Source organism: Rhinopithecus roxellana, chromosome 11 (assembly GCF_007565055.1).
Source record: "Rhinopithecus roxellana isolate Shanxi Qingling chromosome 11, ASM756505v1, whole genome shotgun sequence".
NCBI classification, from domain to species: Eukaryota; Metazoa; Chordata; class Mammalia; order Primates; family Cercopithecidae; genus Rhinopithecus; species Rhinopithecus roxellana.
This window is the reverse complement of record NC_044559.1, coordinates 84,792,631-84,814,494: the sequence shown is the minus strand read 5'-3', so window position 1 is coordinate 84,814,494 and position 21,864 is coordinate 84,792,631. Positions and strand designations below refer to the sequence as shown.

The 21,864-nt window shown below is 36.1% G+C and overlaps 1 long non-coding RNA gene across 1 annotated transcript; it reads right to left on the bottom strand.

The window, feature by feature from the left end:
- Nucleotides 1-741: 741 nt before the first annotated feature.
- LOC115900358 lies at nucleotides 742-21,481 on the bottom strand. Its single transcript, XR_004059995.1, has 3 exons — nucleotides 21,391-21,481; nucleotides 11,954-12,034; nucleotides 742-823 (listed from the first exon to the last, which is right to left on the bottom strand). It is a non-coding gene; the product is annotated as an uncharacterized LOC115900358 (long non-coding RNA).
- Nucleotides 21,482-21,864: the final 383 nt, after the last annotated feature.

Sequence of the window (21,864 nt, the reverse complement as noted above, 5' to 3'; positions counted from 1 at the left end):
AATTATTGTGGAACAGGTGTTTTAATGCCTTTGGCTTGTCCGATCACCATGATTATCCACTTTACCGTCCACGTTGAAGCACCCTTCAATATTAAATGATATAGAAGCACTCTGCCTGAATTTGGCAGCAAACAAATATAACACATCTCAGTGAGATCATTTATTTAATTTGGTAAATCGGCAATGTATGAGGATTATCAGATGAATTTAATTGCAGTACATAGAGTAAAATTGAGTAAGAGCCTTAAAGAATCAAAATTATTGGATACATTTAATGACTTGCAATTTAGCTGTTTCACTTCTATGGTCAGGAGGTAGAAAACGTACCTCAAGAAGAATTTTAAAGCAAACTCTAAAAACATACTGTGAAGACACATGTAGATGATAAAGCTACTGAAATTCAGAAAGAATCAAATCAGACCTCATCGCTGTCCCCAACTGATAGAAAATATAAAATTAAAAAATACTCTATCAGCCTAGGCAATATGGTGAGACTCTATGTGTACAAAAAAAATTTTTTTTTAAGATATTAAGCAGGGTGTAGTGGTGGCACCTGTGGTCCCAGCTACATGGGAGACTGAGGTGAGAGGATCACTTGGGCTCGGGAGGCTGAGGTGAGTTATGATTGCATCACTGCACTCCACCTGGGTGACAGAGCAAGACCCTGTCTCAAAATATAAAAAATAAAGAAACTCTAAGGTCAATAGTCTGCTATGCTTCTGGCGATGAGTCATCATCTCACTTGCAAAATCGGTTTGTGAACTTGGCAGGAGTCCAGTTCAGGTTGTTCATCTTCATCTTTTTTCTTGTTTTGGGGGGGTCACTGCCAAAAAGTGAGTAATGAAAAGAGTTAACGTCGAAAGAGTTGCATCTTCAAAGCAAGGAAACTACTCTTCAGAGAATAATTTTCTGGAAAATTGAAAAAAAATGCCTAAAGATACACAAGATTTTAGTGTTTTTATTCCCTGTGAGAGAAGTTATTGAGAGCAAACCAAATTGAAACAGAGCCTTTGCCTCTTGAGGTGAAAGAAGACAGTTTCTGGAAAGAAGAGGCAGTGTAATTCCCAGCAACACCTCCAGTTTGGTCACCGTTTAATGAAGAATGCAGAGCCTGTTGACTACAGACACCAGGCATAAACCGTGTTCATTTTCAGCTTTGTTAGCGCCTTTGGCAAGAGTACATGCGTATAACGACATTACCAGATAATGCAATTAAACAAGAAACTAGTGGTGGAAAAAAATAACTGGACAAGGTGAACGCGACTTGTCCACGTGTAAATGATTCTGGGAAATAACATTAACAGCTTCGTATTTTTAATAGCAGTGACTTTAATATTTTTAAAGTCTATGATAAATATCACATCTGTAATTGCAGCACTTCGGGAGGCTCAGGTGGGCTGATTGCTTGAACCCAGGCGTTTGAGACAAGCCTGGGCAACATGGGGAAACCCCATCTCTACAAAAAATACAGAAGAAATTATTGGGATTTGGTGGGATGTGCCTGTAGTCTCAGCTACTCAGGGGGCTAAGCTGGGAGGCTCACTTGAGCCCAGTAGGCCGAGGTTGCAGTGATCCAAGAATGCACCACTGCACTCCAGCCTGGGTGACAAAGTGAGACCCTGTCTCAAAAATAATTAAATAAATAAATAAACTGTATTTATTAACCATACACCTTATTTTATTTTAAAGCGTATGGTTAAACTTTAAAATAAAATAAGGTATATGGTTAATAAATCAATTTTGTGAGGACACCCATCATTTGAAAAAGTAAACTACTATACATACACAGCCTTAATTGAAATTTTCATAAAATACATCCTTTGAATAACAGCATCAATTTTGGTAAGTGGCAAATATTAAAGAAATAGAAGTTAGCCAATAAGCTTATAGTTACCAAAAAAGGGAAAGACATGAGTGATGCCTGGAAATGACAACAAAAAACTGTAGAAAATATAAAATGTTTTTAATGCATAATCTTAGTTTTTATGCATAAGCTATACATAAAAGCTCATACAAGACTAAAAGTGCAACAGTATATTTGTTCATATGTGTGTGTGCGCATATATACGCATATATGCATCCATGCTACACACATATAATTCCAACCTCAGTTTCACCAAACTGTTTGCCCTCATCCATGATGAGCAGCAAACTATAAAATGAAGTTGTAATCATGGAGATTAACAGTATGTTTTCACCCTGTTTTTACCTCCCCTTAATATCCTGACATAGCTTTTGGTTTCACTCTACTCTTTGACCTTTGGATTTCTGAACTTTATTTTACCTTTTTTGTTTGTTTGTTTTCTTGGAGGGGTTTTAACCTACTGGGGCCATTGTCATTTACAGGAAGCTACAGGAAGCATGTGTGTCTGTCTCTGTGGGTGGGAGAAGGGGACAAGCTGCCGCGTTAGAACAGAGAGGAGGAGGCAAGGGAATGGGTATTTTGGATGTTGCCTGCATGCTAAGCCCAGGGGCAGAATGGATTTAATTACTCAAATATCTGTCTCTAAAATTCTACTTAAAACATTTAAAAGCACAAACGTTGTTTCTTCCTAGAAGTACCATTTGACCTGAACTTTTTCTGTGCCTAGTAAAATAGAAAAAGCCTAAATGTAACTTTAGGATTCAAATAGTAAGGATATTCTTCTCTAATGTTTTACTTCTCCCAAAAATGACGCATTTTCTACCAAAAGTAGCTTCTTGCCTGGAATGAAAAAATTTTCTTCACTATGTTTGTGTGTGTGTGTGTGTGTGTGCGTATGTGTGTGTGTGTGTTTATTCCACTTTTTTTCCTCAAACAAATATTTTGCAAGTCAAAGAGAGGGGTTTTCATTTTAGATGATGATTAACCCATTGTAAGAGAAGGCTTGACAGTTCAAAGCTAATTTGTCAGCAAGGGTTGAGATTGGCATGTGTTACGGATTCTCTAGGCCCCAATTCGCATCCTTGATCTATCTCATCTGTTTCCTCTCTTTGCCTTGACTCACCATAAAACGAGTCCTTGATAAATGTGGGGTCAATAAAGGCGACTGCTTAGTTATGTGTCAAGAGAAATTCCTGGTTTCCATTCCAGACCACTTGTGGAGCTGTTGCCTCTTCTCTTGCAGTGTAACTTTCCAACTTAAACAAAAGTGGCTATCAGGCTACGGATTGCTGACTTTACAATATAGCATTAATTTTAAAGTGGAATATCCTATGACACTGCTTTCAATGGTCAGTATTATTTGATGTTATCTTTTAGTCTTCCAGTATAAAAAGACAGTAAGAACCTGGCTGTACCTGGAGTTAATAACTAAAAATTCAACATACTCCTGCAAGATATAAATGTGTTAGTCTTTCTGAGAAAGATCAAACTAATTTAAGAACTCCCCTCATATTGAGAACAGTTCACAGAAATTTATAGCTGCTTCTTTCCATGAGATAGGATCTTCTGCTTCAGTGTATGTGCTGAAAGCCAATTAAAACATTACATACCTTGAGGATATTAATATGAAGCAAAACAAAATGACTGATGGGAAGGTCAAAGTAGACTCAGCAAAGCAAAACCAATGTCCAATAAAGAATAACCTGTAGATTTCCTACAACTCACCAACTTCCTAAAATTTATTATATAAATGTGGATAGTGGTAGTTGGGTTCTTTTCCAACTCTTAAGTTTCTGGCTAGTCAGTTCCTTTTACGTGAGCAAAATTCTTGTGAGACAAACTTTATTCTATATTCCCATTAGGACAATGACTATAGGTATCTTGCTTCCGTAAGGAAGCCAGCCAGACTCAGAGCCTGTTGGAATGGCCAGCATGGCAGGGCGAAGAGTGTTCTATCACCAACTGGAGTAGAATGAATTCAGATTCTAGGTAAGAGTTTTTGGTAGCCACAGAAGGGATTGTCATTCTTAAACAAATTAAATGTGTCGACATTCAGTCTTCTTTGAAATAACTGAAAATTTACATGATCCATGATTTTTTTTTTTAATGAAGTCCACCACATTAGCACACGAACCTTTGGAAAATAACCACCTAGATTTAAGCAATCAGTGCTTTGTTAACACAGCTGAGAACGGTGGGTGGGCCATTTTTTTTCAGGTGAGAAAAAGCAGGCTGAGAAGTGAACAACAGCTCCAGTCGCTTCTGTTTGTTTGAGGATCTTATCCCCAGGGCTGTGTTCTCTTGGCTGGGAATACCTGTTGATCACGCTGCTTAACTGTAATTATTCCAGACAGCTTTTTGGCTCACATTGTTGTTTCATAGGCTTCATAAATCATACAAATTATTACCGCAATAGAAAACTATAATTACCCACAAACCCTGACATGCCAAAATGTGTATTAATTAGATAAGGTAATAAATACTTTACTGCACATGGCTATAATCATTACTTCAAAAGTGACATCTGTACATATGCCATCTTGATATTCTGCAGCAAATGATTCAATACAATGTTCAGTTCATAACAGAATTGTTATCTAATTTGATTAATTAGTTAATGCTTTTCCAAGGTGTTTTAAGTATGAAAAATGATGTAGAATTGTTAGGTTTCAAGCTTAATGTTATGATCATATGAGATGCAAACTATAATTTGTAGAGAAATTTCTTATGGGGATAAGCTATTAAAGTGTATATTTCTTAGTTCTAAAATTGCGTTAACATAGGAAGTTTCAAGAATAATGATCAATTTTAAAATTTTGCTCATCCCATTTCTCTAAGAGTTTAAAATAAGTAATTCTTTATTTCAAAAAATAATGAAACTTTATATTTGGTAGAAATAAGCATAACGTTCCTAGATGTATACTTTCTATGCACTAATCAAGCCTTAAATTTCAATGTAGAAAGAAATTCCAAGAGTAGACTTTAAAGAACATACTAAGTTAATATGCTGTCATATAAATATTCAGTACATACTACATTGTTCTTACATCTTGAGAAAGATGTGTAACTTCAGAATTATAAGATAATATGGAGTAGAGCACTACAGCTACATTCAAGACCCTATTATGTCCCCATATATTCAACCAAACCTATTGATTTTCAAATCAGTTTTTTTCAACATACCCAGAAGAACTGGATCTCATTTTTGATGCTATAAATGTCATATATAGCAACAGCTCTATTTGTATTTCAACTGATACACCTGAAACAATGCATTCAAGTAAAAGTTTTGTCCTAAAGAATAAGAAAAAACGTTGAATTTCATAGAGATGAGAGATAAGTCAACTAAACTACTACTGGATTAAATATGTTCCAGAAAACATTAACACTGGTGCATTTTATTTAAGTAGAGGTATTCTTAAGGGGTCTCTAATATGAAGAAATAAAATATAAGTGCTTCATATTTTCCTGTTGAGATGATTATCTCCATGAATCATTTAAAAATGAATTCAAAGACAATTGACTCACATGTCCTCACATTATCAATATTGGGAAATGATTAGGGAGTGTCATGAAAAGGAAATCATGCTGAAGATAACACATTAGCTATTCCACTGCAAAGTTCTTTCAAAAATAATGAAAAAGATTCTCTAACGGAGACAGTAGAAATGGAACAACTGTGCAACAATTTTTCTGCAACTAATCTACTTCTCAATGTCTAACATTGTGCCTGGCATATACTAGGCATCCACTAAGTATGGGTTGAATAAATACATGGGATCGCATAAAATTTTTCCAGGAGGTGAAGAGTTAATTAAATGACATTGTACTTTATCAAGTAATAATCTCATTATAACAGATGACTTCGGTGAAATGAGAATAATTCAAAGATGCTGCTAATTCAGAAAGAAAAATAGTACCATAAAATATGGAAAGAATGAGGAAGGCAGCAGTTAAAGAAGATTTTGCTTTAAACACTCAAAATCTACCTGATATCATGGGGGTTCGTTTGTCCAAAATCTTTTAGTACATCTCAGAAAAGGCAGAACTCTGGTAATAAAAGATTCAAAACTGTGTAAATGTTATATCCCAATATCTTAGCATATTCCATATATGGAATTATCCATAAATATAGAAAGAAAATGTGCAAATCTATAGTTTATTGGGCATTTTGTAAAAGGTGAGGATATAGGAATTTTAGAACATGAGCCAATTCTAAGGCAGCATTTTTCTACTTAGAGTATCTTGTGGTCATTATCATGCTGGCTGTTGTAGAATGGTACAATCCAAAAGAAATCCATTAATTAAAAAAAACACTAGTGATAATTCCACCTTCTGTTTCTGTAAATAAGTCAGTTTAGGTTATTTACAATAACCTTCCTACTGAAAACTAAAAAGGATACTAGATAATTTTTTAATTTAATTTAATTTTAATTTTAATTTCTGGGATAGAAGTGCAGGTTTGTTACATAAGGAAATGTGTGCCCTGGTGGTTTGCTGCACCTATCAACCCATCACCCAGGTACTAAGCCCAGCATGCATCGGCTGTTCATCCTAATGCTCTCCCTCCCCCTGCGCCCCAACAGGCCCCAATGTGTGTTGTTTCCCTCCGTGTGTCCATGTGTTCTCATTGTTCAGCTCCCACTTGTGAGAACATACAGTGTTTGGATTTCTGTTCCTGTGTTAGTTTGCTGAGGATAATGGCATAAATGTTCTTCAGAAGCATCATAGAGCCATAAGATTAGTTAAGAAATAACCAGGCCAGAATCTTAGAGCAGTAACCAGAGGAGTAAGTGGCATTCTGAGGACTTAGGTTAATTCAGAAAAACTTGAACTTTAGGGCAAGAGAGACAGAGACCAAGTCTCTACACCTATCCATTATGTACCATCCACTGGGAGGCATCCATCCTACCTTAAGTAGGGCTCTGAAAGAACTGCAACCTCAGGGAAAAACTAAAGGTGCACAGAAGTAAGCAAGCCTCGTCATGCTTGGAGAACTACAAGTTTTCTTGCAGCTGAGTTGAACAGGAGAAAAGGAGAGACTCATCGTATATTGATTCTATCTAAGACAGACTCATCTTTTCTTGTCACGTTAAAGTTACGACATTGCAAATCACATCTGGAAACCTCAACATAGAACTGATTTTACACTTTTCAGTACTCCTATTTACTTTCCCAGGAAAAAATAATTGATTCAACCTGTCAATCAACTACTTGTTCCGTAGATAGCCATAAAATGCCTTTTCTGCAAAGTACTATGGGACACAAAAAATTGGAGAGTACCTATTCATCTTCTCACATTGATCTCTCATTTTCCAGCATTTAAGCCCAATTGTTTCAGGGTATGACAAGACTTCAAATAACATCTAAATTAAGCAAATTTTCCTAGTTTCATGGGATTAATATTATTTACTAGGAATCACCTGGATTCTGAGGTCCCAATTTCACAAATGCCATACCTTCTGCCCATTAGGTTAGGCATTTGTAGGGATTTATGGAGAATCCAGATATAATAAAATCCATATAACTTAGGCAGCCCAAGAAATAATGACGTATTTATTGTGAAGAAGTAGTTTAGGTACTGGCCAGAATTTGGGTTTACAATGAAATAAAGACCTTTATTACAAGCCCAATATGAGACTCAAGAAACTGTAATAAGTGGAATTTCAAAATCTAAAAGATCAAAGATTTTATATTAATATAAACATAAATTTCATCATTAAACATGTATTAGTTGAGCACCTAATTTGCATCAAACACAATGCTTGACAACTCAGTAATAAATAGAGGAGACAAGGAGTTTTTTTCCCAAACATAATTGCCTATTCAAAAAAGGTTTATGTGATAGACATCTGTCATTCAGCCTCATAGTTAATTATTGAGACAATTGTATGTTTAAATTAAACAATTATAAATCATGTGTCATTTGTTCATCATTATATCCTCTATACTTACATAATATTTGGTGCTTAGATGATAATCAATGTTTGATGAATGAGTGAATGCATTAAATAATAAAGGAATAAAAAGAAAGCCTCTTTCAGATAATGGCACCCACCTATAAACTTTTAGAAACCCTTATATTCTATTGGAGGATTAATGAAAAAGAATGCTGTAATTACTTAAATTCCATCTGATGATATTCCATCAACTGATATTGCAGTTCTTTATGTTTATTATGTTAACTCTAACTGATTATCTATTTCATAATGCCATACCTGGTAATTGCTGAAATGATTTGTGATTTCTGATTAAGCTTATCTATTTGGAGGGGTTAAAAGAAAAACAGCATGAGACTATGAAAATAAAATAGAAGAAAGACATAGGTTGTCATTCAGTTTTATGTAAGCTGAAAGGTTTATAGTGAGAAACTGTTGGATGCAATTTCAGTAAGCAAGGATTTTGTGGAGAGATTAGATCAGTTACAAATTGCTAAATCTGATGGCTTAGATAAAAGTTTTACCAGAGGCTTTAAAAGAAGTAGAACATGTTTTGGGGAGAAGCAATGGCTTTCTGGAGAATGTACTTATATCTATCTATCTGTATAGCTATCTCTATATATAGATGTATATATATAATTTTCATTATACTTTATTTTATTATAATTTTTATTATACTTTAAGTTCTGGGATACATGTGCAGAATGTGCAGATTTGTTACATAGGTATTCTTGGGCCATGGTGGTATACCGTACTCGTCATCCCGTAATCTACATTAGGTATTTCTCCTAATGCTATCCCTCCCCAGCCCCTACCCCCTGACAGGCCCAGGTGTGTGACACAAGCCCTCCCTCTTTCCATGAGTTCTCATTGTTCAACTCCCACTTATGAGTAAGAACATGCGGTGTTCAGATTTCTGTTCCTGTGTCAGTTTGCTGAGGATGATGGTTTCCAGCTTCATCCATGTCCCTGCAAAGGACATGAACTCATTCTTTTTTATGGCTGCATAGTATTCCATGGTGTATATGTGCCACATTTTCTTTATCCAGTCTATCACTGATGGGCATTTAGGTTGCCATAGTATATATCTTAACAGCAAATTAAATGTAGAGAGATTGTGTAACAAGATCCTCAATTAGAATAAAATGATTGCATTTTCAGCTAGGACAGACAAATCATCTTTATATGTGTATATGCATAAATACATAGATAGATATAAGTAAATATCCTGTGTGTTCCTTTTTAAAAGGATCTCCCTGCTATGCTAGATCACTAAAATACAAAATCTCTAGCATATTAAAGACCTAACATTTTTGTTTGATTTTGCTTTTCTTCATCTTTTCTGTTCTTGGCTTGAAAATAATCTTGAGACCATCTCTCGCCTCACTCATTAAACCATGTGGGGATGACAGGAAGAAATACATGTCTTTAAATCTCTCTGAACACTTCAAGCATTCAACTGCATTGAGTCCAGTTTGAAAATTTTTCAAAATGTTAAATGCAGTCATGTTGTGAAAAGACAACCTCTGATTGACTCCTTATTGATTTGTGGGTGTGTATGTCTGTATGTCTGCGTGTATGTGTGTTATCTGATGATTGGAGAAGCAGGAAGAAGATGGCAAGAAAAGGCTCTAAAACCCATTTTTTTCCTGAAGATCGGCCAAATAAAACGTCATTAAAGTTGGGCAGTTGATCCTCAACTCCTAAGAATGCCCAAATCTTCCTAAAATTGTGCACAACTGTACATTGCACTCTTGAGCTTCGGTTTTGGCAGTTAAAATGCATTTATTATCATGAAAAATACCATTAATCTTTACTTTTAGAAAGCTTTTTAAAAACTATATTGTTACAAGAAATGCTTTGAGACTTTTAATCTATTGAACTAAAAAGATCAAAGATAACTAATTCAGACTTTCAGAGAATTTCAACTGTGATTAAAATTCAAGAAAATATATTAAATATATAGTATTAAATGTCAAAGAAGACTTGAGATCATTTTCCGGCTGAAGCCCTTGGGCCAATTCCTAAAGCCCTGTTGTGCCATGTTTGATTTTATGATATGTACATAGCCTAGTATGCAGCTTACACACACTCAAAATCAACATCAACCATGTCTGTGCATATAGTCAAATTCAAAGTACTACTGGGAAATGTAGACATTCCTAAAGAAAAAGAACACAAATTTTGTCTTTAGAAAAACACTAAAGGAGTTCCACTGTATCTTCCAAGTCTTCTGAGTCAAAGACAAACAAGGTTAAGTGACATATTTGTATCACTGAGTACAGGATTTAATTGCAGTGGTAATACTGATAGTAATGATATTAAAATCAAGTACATTTTTCCCAAGGATTTTTTCTTTTCTTTCTTATTCGTCAGTTTTTAAAGTTATTAAAAGGTAAAACTAAGGTGCAGAAAACCAAAACTTTAAGTCCAGATGGTCTGTTTCATTTTGGAATGAGTTATCCAATCCTCAGGCATAATTTTTCTCAGGTGAAAAATCTCTTCTTAGGCTAAGATATGATGTCACTACCTCAGTTTGAATTTTTCACAGAATTAAATTAGAAATGGAAGGAACTAATTTATTTAAGTCATCAGTTAGTTCTGTAGACCACTGGTATTAGCTATGTCAAAATAGCAAAATATGCTATTTTGATTCACAACATGCCTGTTTTACAGGAGTGGCTGAATGTCCCAGAGATGTCCAATGAGCTCTTTGGTGGAAACGGATGTGGCACTCACCCAGACAGGAATCAGAGTGGTTTTAATGCTTCAATTTCCACTTTCTTTCAACATATGATGCATTCCCACTCTTGCTGCACCGGGACTATTGGCCACAACAAATAAGCATGAGAAGCCAGAGCTCGGATTGCCAAGGAAAAGTTGAGACAAATAAAGTTCATTGAGACAGAGTGTGTCTATAGTTACAGCAACAAGGCCTGGACTTGGGAGGGAGTCAGGAAACCCAGGTAAATACAAACAAACCGGAATCAAACCAGGCCATTCAGTTACATCATACCAATGAGCTGCCAGAGCATATAAGACAATTTCTGGCTTAGCCATGAAGCTTCTTATATGCTTCCTGCTGAGACAAGAAGCAATGCAAGAACTGTTCTGCAATTGAGAGCAGGCAGTCCTCATTGCAGAGGTGTTAAGAGGATCAATCTAGTTTGAGTAAATGATGTGGGTTTATATCCAGGTGAGAGAATGACAATGTGTCACTCCTCTTGTGTGTTTTACAAAGGATGATCAGAAACAAGCTGGTCTCACAAGTTGAGTCTGTGGGGCTAAAGGACTGTCTTAGAAAGTACTTTGCAGCATGGCTATTTCTCCCATTACATTCAAAGGGTGTTCCAGGACAGCTCCACACTGATCTGTACCTATGCTCTATGTATCTTCTCAAAAGAGAAATCAGCTAAGAGAATCCCCACCTGCAGATGACGTTTCTGCTCCCTGTGTTGGTGGTGAGCCTTCCTTAGAACCGGGAGGCTGAGCTGAGTTATTCCCAGTGGGAAGTCACTTTGCCAGTTACACTGTCTCAGTCTCTCACCATTTCCAATCTAGGTAGTTGCAAATAGAAAAAGTTGAACTTTTGCAAAATCAGCAGGAGAGAGTCCCACCTAAGGGTGAGGCAAATTGAAATTCAGATTGTGAAATAGATGCCTTGGGCGTCCATCAGAAATGTTTTTAAAGAGAAAGTGTGAATAAGGAAGACTTGAGGCTAGAGGATGCTTCATTTGCGTCAGACTCCTTTGGCAAGAGCTGTTACGTGTTCCAAAAATCAGGTCATGGGAGTTGGCAGTGGTTTCTCATATAGAATACAGTTAGGGAGATATAGTGCCTTAGAAACCGGAAGAATATTTATAGACATGATAAGAACTAATAATTTGATCTGAGTTTGATAAATTACATTTCATCAGAGACTTCAAATATCCATCACAGTAATGATTATTTTTTTACTCATTCTTGGGAAGTAAAGGCAGACCCAATATTATTATACATAATAATGACATTATTGTTATACAGCAATATTATATATTAATAATATATAAGATTATAAAAACTTTATTATATAATATTACATATTGTTAATAATAATAATGTTTCTAAGGAGAAATAAATCAAGTTCAATGTGATTTAGTGATTTACTCACACTTACACAATGAGTCAAGGGCTAACCAGTCTCAGTCAGTTCATAGTTTGGTGCTGTGGCTAAAGAGAAAGAATCTCAATGCTGGAAAGAAAAAGTCCCCCAGAGTTAAAATGATGTTCATTTTTCTAATATCTGTAGTTCTAATCTATGCATCCACTTATCTTTAATATGGCTTTTTAAAATTTTCATTATACATAGTTGAAACTATCTTGAAAATATCTCTTTAAAACTCTGCTTATAATCAATAATCTGGGAAATAGTAATAGAGTTAGAAAATCATAAATGAATATGCTAAAACCAGTAGTTCAAAGTTTAGTGAATAGTCTTTAGTGAAGACTATTTGCATAGTCTCAGAGCATCTCCTCACAGTCTCTGCTCATAGTCTCTGAGTATCCCCTCACAAATACATACAAAGAGGAAACTGGAGACTCTTTAGTTGAGAAACCAAGTGGACAGCATATTTATCAAGCAACTACAACTAAAGTCATCAGCAATAGCAAACCAAATTCAACTGCTTCCTGAAATAACATACCGAGAAGGACACCACATCGCATTTGTGGTACTCCTGTCCTCTTCCCAGAAACTGCATAATTTGAATCATATCATGAAGAAACATCAGACAAACTCAAATCGAAGTGCCTTATACAAAAATAATTGACCAATCTCCAAAAATGCCAAGGCCCAGAAAGACAAAGACTGAGAAACTGCTCAAGACTACATGAGTCTAATGTCTCGTGAAACTAAATGCAATGTGTGATTCTGGACTGGACCTTATTAAAACTATTTTTGGCCAGGCATGGCAGGTCGTGCCTGTAATCTTAGCACTTTGGGAGGCCAAGATGAGTTGAATGCTTGAGCCCAGGAGTTCCAGACCAGCCTGGGGAACATGGTGAAACCTCACGTCTCCAAAAACTGCAAAAATCAGCCAGGTGTGCTGGCATGTGCCTGTAGTTCCAGCTACTTGAAAGACTGAGGTGGGAGGATGGCTTGAGCCCAGGAGTTTGAGGCTGCAGTGAGCTACAGCATACCATGGCTAACTGGATGTCACTCCAGCCTGGGTGACAAAATGAGACTCTGTCTCAAAAAAAAGAAAAAAGAAAGAAAAGAATATTATTAGGACAATTCCAGAATTTGAATATTGACTGTGCATTAGACAATGTGTTATATTTACCATTAGTAATGTTAAATTTCCTAATTTCTATAATGGCTATATTGGAGAGTGCTCTTATTTTTAATAATACACACTGAAATATTTAGGGATAGAAAGTCATCAACACACTTTCATCTAAACTCTTAAAAGGATTCTGAGAAATAAAAAGATCAGTAGAGAGAGGATTCTACAACAATGAGGCAAACTGTAAATAATCGGTCAATCAATTTATTTATTTATTGGATATCTAAAGTCTAGGATATTTTCATAAGAAAGACTTGAGACATTCAACAAATTATTACCAATTCCCCAATTAGGTGTCAAAAACCGCACTAGAATAGAGGACATATTGGTGAGAAAAACACAGAGTTACTCTTAGGGGCTTAACCATATTTACCTGTTTTCCAAAGCATTTCCTTAAGATGAACTTCTCCATTTAAACTAAAATATAAAGTGGGATGGAGACCAGAGTCCTTTTTCCTGAGGTCAATACCCTTATTTCTCAAATTCTAAAAGTAACTGAATCAATGGAACAAGTCTTTACGGCCTGTTCACCTCCTAGCCCAGGCTCTCTGTCAAGCAGCAGTTCATGTTTTATATTTTCTCCCCTTGCTAAGAGGGATTAGTTTGATTGTTAAAGTTTGTAAGTGTTATTTGGCCATGGTTCCTATCACATCCTCGATCTTGAAGCTATGTTGTACTCAAGTGGAGGGAAAGGACCCCATCAATTTATGTGCCTCTTCCTCCACTAGCTCAACTGTCTGTACATAATCAGAAGTAATTTAGAGCAGTGGGGATTCAAGGATTTAAAAAAAATTAAATCATTTCTTACCACAAATAAAAGATGCCACATCAGCATTATTCTCTGTAAAGTTCACACTCTGGACTGGTCATAAATGGTCTTTATTCAAAGCCCAATTTGGAAACTGTTTCCTAGGATCAATGATCATTTGTTATAAGACGACAAGATAGAAAATTTTAATTAATTGGTCACAAGTAAGTAAACACATGAACCTGATATTATTATTTTAAAATTATCTATTCATTGTTGGGTAAGCTTTTAAACTAATTTGTGGACGTGTACAGGTGTAAATATGTAGGTGCCATGGTTTACCAAATGTCAGTAAAATTAAAAATGAATTTAGTGTCATGAGAGGCCATGACTTTTTAACTTTCTCATAGAACACGCTCACAAAACAAGGCTTGTAAATGTAGACAATTTAGGCAGAGTATCATTCTGGCCACACTTGTAACATTTATGCACACCTCTGTCAGAAGAGTTACAATAATTAGAGCCCAAAATAAGATGCATAATAATTACTATTATTATTCAACAAGTATTTATTGTCTTGAAAGTGCCGTGACCTTTTTTAAATTCAGGAGATATAGCAAAATATATGTGGTAAGTCACTCTCGTGGAACTTAGAATTCAGTCAAATGATAGCTATCTGCTTTATTTTGTTATTTAATAACAAATTTTAAATGATTCATAACAGCAAAGTAATAATCTAAATATTGATCAAGTTTAAAATTACAATATTCATAAAAATTCTAGGAGGTACGAGATATAGCTATTTTATTTTACAGATGTGTAAATTGAGTACAAAGATGTCAAGTAACTTATGCAAGGTCATATAACAAGAAAGTAGCAGAATCAGGCCGGGCATGGTGGCTCACACCTGTAATCCCAGCACTTTGGGAGGCCAAGGCAGGTGGATCATAAGGTCAGGAGTTCGAGACCAGCCTGGCCAACATAGTGAAATCCTGTCTCTACTAAAAATGCTAGCCGGGCTTGCTGGCATGAGCCTGTAGTCCCAGCTACTCCAGAGGCTAAGGCAGGAGAATCGCTTCAACCTGGGAGGCGGTTTCAGTGAGCCGAGACCATGCCATTGTACTCCAACCTGTGTGACAGTGTGAGACTCTATCTCAAAAAAAAAAAAAAAAAAAAAAAGTAGCAGAAACAGAATGTGCAACAAGCCAGTCAGGTCCAAATTTCATTATCTAATCACTGCACAATGTTACCTCTCATAATCATCATTTTCTTCTTTTTCGTTATCATCATAATCACTGTCATTTATTAAAAGCCGGTTTCCAGACACTATGCTCACCACTTCACGTACCTTATATCTTTAGTTCTTACAAGAAATTTGTGATGCAAGTTTACAAAAGCTGAAACTGCATCACAGAAACCTTAATAATGGGTCCAGAAACACACAGCTTGTCAATGGTGGGACTGGGATTGAAATCTTGGTCTGTTTTCTACATGATCTTAAACAAAACACCATACTTCATGTCTAAAACACCAAAAGCAATGGCAACAAAAGCCAAAATTGACAAATGGGATCTAATTAAACTAAAGAGCTTCTGCATAGCAAAGAAACTACCATCAAAGTGAACAGGCAGCCTACAGAATGGGAGAAAATTTTTGCAATCTACTCATCTGACAAAGGGCTAATGTCCAGAATCTACAAAGAACTCAAACAAATTTACAAGAAAAAAATAAACAACCTCATCAAAATGTGGGTGAAGGATATGAACAGACATTTCTCAAAAGAAGATATTTATGCAACCAACAGACACATGAAAAAAGGCTCATCATCACTGGCCACCAGAGAAATGCAAATCAAAACCACAATGAGATACCATCTCACACCAGTTAGAATGGCGATCATTAAAAAGTCAGGAAACAAAAAGTGCTGGAGAGGATGTGGAGAAATAGGAACACTTTTACACTATTGGTGGGACTGTAAACTAGTTCAACCATTGTGGAAGACAGTGTGGCGATTCCTCAAGGATCTAGAACTAGAGATACCATTTGATCCAACCATCCCATTACTGGATATATGCCCAAAGGATTATAAATCATGCTGCTATAAAGACACATGCAAATGTATGTTTATTGTGGCACTATTCACAATAGCAAAGACTTGGAACCAACCCAAATGTCCATCAATGATAGACTGGATTAAGAAAATGTGGCACATATACACCATGGAATATTATGCAGCCATAAAAAAGGATGAGTTCATGTCCTTTGTAGGGACATGGATGAAGCTGGAAACCATTATTCTCAGCAAACTATCGCAAGGACAAAAAACCAAACACTGCATGTTCTCACTCATAGGTGGAAATTGAACAATGAGATCACTTGGACACAGGAAGGGGAACATCACACACCAGGGCCTGTTGTGGGGTGGGGGGCAGGGAGAGGGATAGCATTAGGAGATATACCTAACGTAAATGATGAGAGTTAATGGGTGCAGCACACACCAACATGGCACATGTATACATATGTAACAAACCTGCACTTTGTGCACATGTACCCTAGAACTTAAAGTATAATAAAAAAAACACCATAAACAAAGGTAAAAGAGAACCCCTGTAGTAAGAATAAAGCATGTGACACCGTGCCTTGCATATACTAGGTACTCAATAAACAGTTGTTTCATGAATGGATGAAAACAATGTTTTGGAATTCCAGTGCCTACTCTTTGGTGGTTCTAACTCATGCACTAGCCTTCCTCTTCTTTTGTTGACTTTTGAAGACATTCACTATATATGCCATATAATATAGCACTCCTTACTGTAATTTCTCATTCTTTAATTGTTTAATGGTAATGTTACCGAACTAGTATGATTTCAGGTTAGTTAAGAGTCATGGTTGTCTTACGTCTATTTTTATTTCATGAATGTATATTATGGCATTACAATTTATGCAGAATTTATTCTAAATTAGACAAATGCTTGTGGACTGATGGAACTGTAGTTTCTGGATCATAATAGATTCTTAATTTTTTGAATTCTTGAATCCCTCCTAAAAAGTGAAAGCAGAGACATTGTCTTGCTAATGTGGAATCAGTTAACTGGCCTCTAGGAGGAAACACTGAGCTACCAACAGCATTTTATTCATCTTGACTCACCACTGAGTCAAATAATCAATCTTACTCGATACCTGTTTCAGATTCTTATCACAGATAGCCTCTCTCTCTCTCTCTCTCTCTCTCTCTCTCTCTCTCTCTCTCTCTCTCCTCTCTCATTCTCTCTTTCTCCTTTCCTCCCTCCTTCATACTTCTAAGTTTTGCATTTTGTTCTTTCTATTTTTTAATGGACTGGAAAAAACCTCCAGTTGTGATAATCACAGACAGGTTGTATAAAGGCAAATGCCTTTAATCCTAATTTCAGAAAGAACTTGGTCCAGATATGGATTCCAAAGAAGGAATGTAATATTCCAGGGGACAAATCAGAGAAAGTGGAGTAAAACTAAGAGACAAATGTAACAGTTTTGCAACAACTTAAAGTTATATTCACTATTAGTCAGAAAAAGAGGTGGAGGAGAAAAATATTCTACAAAGGCACCATAGTTATCAAGCTGGAGAAAGAATACGTCCCTTTCTTGTCTAATCCTCATCTCTCAGTCTCTCACCTAATCCAAGAGATCCATCATTTGGCTTTCTATTTCCAAAACATTACACAGACATCAAAACATTTCAGAAAGCTAAGCAGTACATGAGTGGCTCCAGGGAGTTAAACAAAAGATAAGGAACAACATTTCTGATAATTGGGCTGTCGAGTTCTCTAATTCCACAGGTAAGAGAGGGTGGAAGTAGAAAGAGCTGAATTTTTCCTTCGTAGAAATGTGATTTAGAAAAAAACAGGAAAATATAACCACTTAGCTGGCATTGGACATAAAATGTGTATTAGCGTTAAGAAATCAAATTGTTTGGCTCTGCAGTGCTGTTGGTATTTTGGACTAGATTGCAATACTATAAATGCTTAATGTAATCATTGTAATAGCTAAATAGTATTTTAAAGTTATGTCTAATCTTTACAATACAATACGAGGTAGGTACAGTATCAGTCGTACTTTACAGATAAGAAATCTTAGGCACAGGGAGTTAAAGTGATTTTCCCAAAGTTCCAACTAGTAAGTGGGAGAATTGAAACCGGAATCCTTCAAGCTTAATGCATAAGCCTCCTAAAACACATACAGGCCAACTGCATGAATAATAATCATCCATCATATGCCATCATTATTGCTGATAGGAGGGCTCAGGGGCTTTTGTCATTAATTCTTATCAGTTTATGGCAGTTTTAGTCTAAGTTAGATTGTAACCAGTTTAATTTCATCTACTTTAATAAAAAAGAGAAGATATTAGAGTTTCACTTAAGTTAAGCCTTCTCTCTTTGCCTCCAGCTGCCTTGTAATTCAGCATGCAAGAATCACTGAGAAATTCTAGACTATCATCCTACTTTCAAGGGTAGCACAGAGCCGGCAATTCAGTGAATGATGAAAGCAACTAGGAAAATTTTCTAGAGAGATCAGGACCTTCGGCAGGTTTTATTTTAGGAGTGAAATAACAAAGGTGCATATAAGAAAGCTGAATAATATCCAGATGCCAAAACTTCACTGGGTTCTTGAAGAATAAATATCTCGTAAGCATATTGCCAGACATTAATATAACTATATTACTTTCTAGAAATAAGAACTCAGTATATCACACATATTTATTCATCTGTACAATAAACACTTCACCTACTTTTTGGGAGATGCTAAAGCTACAATTATACACAGGTCTAAGGTCCTACCAAGAGAGGTCCATGGTCTTGTTGAGGATGGCGGGGAGGAGTTACTTTGCGGGGAGGAAGACACAGGAAAATAAACAGTAACAATACAATTAAACTAAGGCTATAAGAGATAAATTCTGGGATATTATGGGATTAGAAGAGGAAGCTCTTAAATATACCAAGGGCCAGGAATGGCAGAGCAACATTGGAAGAAACTTCATACAGGTATACATCCTGTGTAAACACGTAAAAGACGCAGTAGGAGGAATTAACCAGATGAATAAAAGTAAGAAGCTGGGAGATGGCTTTTAGTTGCTCAACAAATGAATTGAAAATTCAATTCACATTGTATTGTATGTGTTAAGTTAATATCTACAGAATGCTTACTTTTGATAGTATTTGTTGAACACTACTGGTAATGTTAGTTGGATAAATACTTATTGACAGTTTATTGTTTCTGCCTGGAATGTGTCACTTTTCATCATGTCAGCTTTTGCAATTGGCCTTCTCAAAGTAAACAAGACTAACTACCTTCAGAAAAAAGGAATGTTGTAAGTACTTGCTTATAATTGGAATCTATATCCATTGAAATTCCCATCATGATAAACGTAGGTTATATGACTCATACATTATTGGTTAATGGTTGTGTAATAAATCTTATCTATAATATACAACATTATAAAGGGCTTATAAGATTTAACTTACAATGTCAAATCTGTACAGTCTGTCTCATTAATTGTCTGTATCTCACCACATGTATGAGACATAGACCAAGGAGGTCGACTGCAACTGGATAACACAAAATTTTAACTCTCAGAAGATACCCAGTCTAAATAAGGATAGGAAGGATAGAAAAATAAAGTATGGTCATAAATGGACTTAATTTGCAAATAATAATCATCATTTTTTTCAACCCCTGCCCTCTTGAACCTTCTACTCTAATGAGAGACATGAGAAGAAAGACAGTCAGGTGATAAAATAAACAAGTATTATTTAGTATGTAAGAAAACAATAAGTTTCATAGAAGAAAATACAGATAGAAGAGTAATGGTGAGTAGGAGTAGCAGAATAGGAAGAGAGGATACAGTTCTTAAATATAATGGGGCCAGGATAAGTCTCATGGAGACTTGAGGTGCAAAGGGTTTATCTCTGGGGACAGACATCTGGAGTAAGAGTGGTCTCAGCAGTAGCAGGAATTAGTATCATTGTCTATCTAATTGAGTGAACTGAGGCAGCACACATTCATTTCAGCAATTACAATCATATTGACTCTGACAATACATAGTAGTAGTATGTATTACAGTTACATAATCATGACAGTGTTCCCAATGATCAGATGATCAAATTAGCAATTAAATCATGCAACTAGTTATGCTTATCCCTTCTAGTTAGCTGCTTTTTTTTTTTTTTTTTTTTTTTTTTTTTTTTTTTTTTTTTTGAGACGTAGTCTCCCTTTTGTCCCCTAGGCTGGAGTGCAGTGGTGCGATCTCAGCTCACTGCAGCCTCTGCCTCCTGGGTCCTGCCTCAGCTCCCCGAGTAGCTGGGATTACAGGTGCCTGTCACCATGCACAGCTAATTTTTGCATTTTTTTTGTTTGTTTTTTGGTTTTTTGTTTTTTTTTTTTAGTAGAGACAGGGTTTTACCATGTTGGGCCAGCCTGGTCTAGAACTCCTGACCTCAGGTGATCCATCTGCCTCAGCCTCCCAGTGTGCTGGGATTACAAGCATGAGCCACCACACCCGGCCTCTAGTTAGCTGCCTTGATGTTGATTTGCTTTTTAAAATTTTTTTGTACTTTGATGTGCCCTAAAAGCACCCTCAGTGTTGTCAGTTAGACTCTATGGAGTATGACTCAGAGGTATTATCTATGCAAGGAACAGGGAAATGACAGATTGAGACTATTATCTGATTCAAAGAATCCACTACCGTAAGTGACATAGCCTAAATGAACTGAATGGTACCTGTAAATTGGCTTGAAAGATAATGTTCTCTGTACTCTATATTGTTTTGTTATATTCTTTATAGGTTATTCCAGTTTTTTTTTTTTTTCTTCTCCTTCCCAAGTTTATGTTTCTCTTCTGCCAGGCACTGATTCTTCTATTTAAGAGTAGACACAGTAAAACAATAAAAATGGGTCAGCATTGAAATGTCTAAATAAATCTGGGGAAGGGAGTTGTAGAAGAGTTTCATATGTGAACTTGATGCACATTGTCCAGCACAAGGCGGGTATCAAGGGAAGGTGAGTTTGCTGAAGTTAGTGACGTGTTATAGTAGAAAACATGATGCAGATGATGGTAACATTAGCCATGTCTGGAATAACTTTCTACATAGATGGGATTGGAGAAGTCCCACAGAGTTCCAGAGACTAGGAAAACCCCTCAGATAAATGGCCCATCTGCTTACTGATGTCTGAAATTATATAGGAAGAGTTTCATTTCTTAGCCCAAAGCATTTGATTCCTGTTAAAATGCAACTCTCTTGGTTATGGCAATACTTTACGTTGTTGCTCTACCCACGGGGGTGGGGGGTAGGGGCGGTGGGGAAGATTATCAGAGGCTTTCTTTAAAGCAGATCTTGACAAGGAGAGGGATATAGCCACTGGACCCTGGTGGAAAGCAGTGGAACAGTATAACCTTAATTGATAGAGGCCTAGGAGGGGTGGGAAAGGAAATAGAATGGATAAGAATGCACAATGCAACGGAAAGCATGTGAAAAGATCTTACTTTCTCCTCTGGTTCTGAGAATTGATATTACAGGCTGAGATTGTCCTTTCCTTAGCAATTTGTATCCTTTGTTTAAGGTGTAGCAGAATTCGGTGCATGTATATCTCTGCCAATGTGTAACTTGGGTGGAAATAGACACTCTTCTAACGTCTTAAGATGATTAACTGTGATGTACCTTTGCCAGTTTGGGGTGTGGTGTATGGAAATTACCATAACCCACACCACCTTTTTTGCTGACTTACAGTATTTCTCTTTTAAACCTAGCTGTGCAAATCTAGTAATTTACTCGGAAAATATAAGCATAAATTTTTCAGTCGGGCACATTATATGCAGAACGTATTATATTCACCAGTTTTTTTTGTTTTTTTGTTTTTTGTTTTGTTTTGTTTTTCTTTTTTACCATTTTCTGGAATAGAACCACTAGTTTACTCAAAATGAAGCAGATCATTAACATGATATTCACTTAACTATTGA